The sequence below is a fragment of the Primulina tabacum genome, chromosome 10 (genome assembly GCF_025594145.1).
Source record: "Primulina tabacum isolate GXHZ01 chromosome 10, ASM2559414v2, whole genome shotgun sequence".
NCBI classification, from domain to species: domain Eukaryota; kingdom Viridiplantae; phylum Streptophyta; class Magnoliopsida; order Lamiales; family Gesneriaceae; genus Primulina; species Primulina tabacum.
The window spans coordinates 33,313,659-33,317,414 of record NC_134559.1 but is presented as its reverse complement, the minus strand read 5'-3'; positions in this window follow the sequence as shown (position 1 = coordinate 33,317,414).

Here is a 3,756-nt window from a genome sequence, read left to right as displayed (position 1 = left end):
TCCAATTTGTCCTTAATTTCGAAAATTCTACAATTACCCATAAGTTCTTGACGTTCTTAATTCCATTTTATAGGTTTCCTGTAACGCCTCGAAAATTCGAAGGTCCACGCGAACCACATGCATGCAATTATTAAATTCTTTGTGTATTTTAATTAAATGTTTCAATTGCATAAATTAAGTATGTGGTGCATATTTGCATTTTTAAAATATATTTTTCTACATGGTTGCATTAAAATGTATTTTTAAAAGTTATTCGAATTGCGATCGAGGAACGGAGACCGATGGCTAAAAAATAGAAAAAAATTTTATTAAATAATTGTTTTTAATCATTTAAATTAAGGGTGATGCTTTTTCGGATTTTTGAAAATATGGGGTTTTGAGGTGATTTTATACGCCGGGACGTAAATTTTATCGGTGTTGGTCTTTCAACAAAATACGAACTTTTTGGCAACCCGGCTATTTAATTCACAAACTTATTTTTACCAAACTATTTTAATATTTTAATTAAATCCTAATGAAGCACTAATGGGCCTAAACTTATGCTTAATGGGACTAAAGCCTTGATTAGAGAATTGATTAGTATTTAAAATATATTAAAACACCTTAAACCCTACACTTTTCACCCCAATTCCCACGCCCCACTTTCTAAAACTCTCCCCACCACCTTACACGATACACACACAATTATTTTTGGAGGAATTCGAAGGTTAAAGGTAGAATCAAGCAAAGGGCTTGCTCTGTTCTTCATCGTCAACGATTATTCGTGCGTTTACACCTAGAAATTAGTAAACGTCATGGCAGTGTCCTCAATGCTGTTTTATATGCTAATATGATTATTCCAAATGTTCATGAATTTTTATGACATTGATTTTAAATGTTTATGATTTATTATGTCAAATTGACATTTTAAATGTTTACGATTTATTATGTCAAAAATGTTATTTTAAAAGGTTATGATTTAATATGTTAAAAGGTTTATTTTAAATGTTTATGATTTAAATGCATATTTTAAATGTTTATGATGTTGAAATGTTTATTTAAAAGATTTATGGATTTTATATGTTAAAAAGTTTCTTTTAAAATGTTTACGGATTTTTATGAGGAAACGGTAAAGTTAAAAGAAATGTTGCATGCTTGTTTTTAAAAGGAAAACGATATTAAATGAGTGATTTTTATAAAGTGATGAAAATGTAAAATGTTGAAGGAAGTGAAGTAATTGTGACTTGATACTCACGGGAAATTTAGGGTTCGATTCCAGCAAGTGTCACTAGTCCAGACGCAGGTTTTTGAAATGGTCCTGAGCCTGAAATCACGAAGAAGACCGTTAGAAGGGGGCCAGGAGGGTGTCCTCGCGTAGCCCCTCCGACGCTCAAGTCAGTGACTGAGGATATATGGGGGGAGCAGCTAAGGGTGCTGCTGAAAACAATATATTATATGAATCAACTGAACACTCAAACCTGGTATTTATAGGAGAATACCTGGGCTCTTGATGGGCCTGTCTTTCATTTGGGCTAGGGATGTGCCAGGGGTAGTAGGCCTGATCTAGATGGAGCCATTCCTGAGGAAACAAGGGCACGAGGAAATGGGAATTATTTTCCTTCAAAAGCTTCGTAGAGGACCTTGAAGATAGGGGAGACGAGGGCATACCTATCAGAAAAATTTATTTGGTTTGTCGTTAACGAACGATGTTTGTTGCTGCGAAAATTACGGGGATCGACCTGCCCGGTCAGGTCGCGGGGATCGACCTGCCCGGTCAGGTCATGGGGGTTTGGGGCCAACGCCCCCAAAAGCTCTTTAGGTCGTGCGCGAGACGGAAGGGGCGAGTGTCGGCAGGAGCGGGCTAGAGCTGTGCTCGGCAAGAAGGACGAGAGGTGAATGGCAAGGGCGAGGGGAGATGCTGTTGGGCGAGTATAGGCTTGGCGAGGGCGAAGGGCATTGGCGGCAGGGAGGGGTAAGGTTGGCGAGGAGGTGGCTAGGGCGAGGGTTGCGCGAAGTGGCGAGGGAGAGGGACGACGCTGTTGGGCGAGGGTGTGAGGGCGAGCTTGCACGGATGTGGGCGGTTGGGCGAGGGTGTGAGGGCTGCTGGGCGAGCATGAAGCGTGAAGCGTGGTGGACGAGCACTCAAGATGAGGGTGTGCTTGACGAGCACTCGGGGTGAGGCTGTGCTAGGCAGGCACTCAAGGATGGGCAAGGGGCTGTGGCGCCGTGGGCTGTGGGCGAGACGGAGGGGGCGAGGGCGTGGGTTATGGCAGGGGAGAAGGGCAGGGACGAGGCGAGATGAAGGCGATAGGACTAGCCTGCACATGTGTTTGAGGAGGGCTATGGCGCGAGGACGAGCGAGGGCTGCGCGAAGGTGTGGTTGTGAGGCAAGATTGTGGCAAGGGCGTAGGCGAGGCGACGAGCGCAGGAGGTTGTGGTCGGCGAGTAAGGGAGCCTAATGCAGATCTGGACCTTCAAATGGGAAGGTGATTTAATTTGTTTCCAAACTTATGGAGACTAATGAGCAGCAAAGGAAAAATGCACAACTCACGCCTTGTAAACTGAGGACAACACAATTAATCGAACTTCGAACCTACGATTCAGTTCGACTTGGGAAGGGGAGACTGGTGATACATCAGAAATGGCTCCATCTAGATCAGGCCTACTACCCCTGGCACATCCCTAGCCCAAATGGAAGACAGGCACATCAAGGGCCCAGGTATTTTCCTATAAATACCAGGTTTGAGTGTTCAGTTGATTTATTCAATATATTGTTTTCAGCAGCACCCTTAGCTGCTCCCCCCATATATCCTCAGTTACTGACTTGAGCGTCGGAGGGGCTACGCCAGGACACCTTCCTGGCCCCCGTCTAATGGTCTTCTTCGTGATTTCAGGCTCAGGACCATTTCAAAAACCTGCGTCTGGACTAGTGACACTTGCTGGTAACGTTAAAAGAAATGTTGCATGCTTGTTTTTAAAAGGAAAAAGATATTAAATTGGTGATGAGAGATCATCGCTGATGTCCCCGCCGCCCAGTACTGTGGTTTCATGTAGATGGATCCATCGACTATTGAGGATATGAGGATATGATTGAGGATAGGCCATGGCTAAGTTGACGATCTTATATCGCTGATGTCCCCGCCGCCCAGTATTGTGGTTTCATGTAGATGGATCCATCGACTTTTGAGGATTGAGGAAAGTCACAATTAACGATCTGAATTCAACAAAGGAAAAGGAAAAGGAAAAATGTTTATGATCATGATGAAAGGATTTATGTTATGAAATGAGGAAAAGGAAAATGTTGAGGTTTATGTCATGCATGTTTATATGAATACGTTGCGGATGATATGAAAAGGTTTACGAAAATGTTTATGAAAAGCTGATGAAAATTTTTATGTTTAAAGTTGATGCATTATTATGAAAATGTTTTTATAAAAAGTTTATGCATCATGAAAATGTTGACGAAAATGTTATGTTTAAAGTTTATGCATCATCATGAAAGCGATATTTTAAGTACAAGTATTTTTCTTTGTTGCATTTGATATGTATATGTATTACTTGTTATCAATATTATGGTGTGTTGAGTCTTTAGACTCACTAGGTGTGATTGATGCAGGTGATTATGCTAATTATGATAATGGAGGTCTTGATGGTTGACTTTGTTGGACTGAAGGTGCACATAACCCGAGGACCGACGCTAGTCACTAGTTATGATTTATGATTTTAAGTTATGTTAAAGATATTTTTACGACGATTTATTTATGAGTTGTTTTTGAG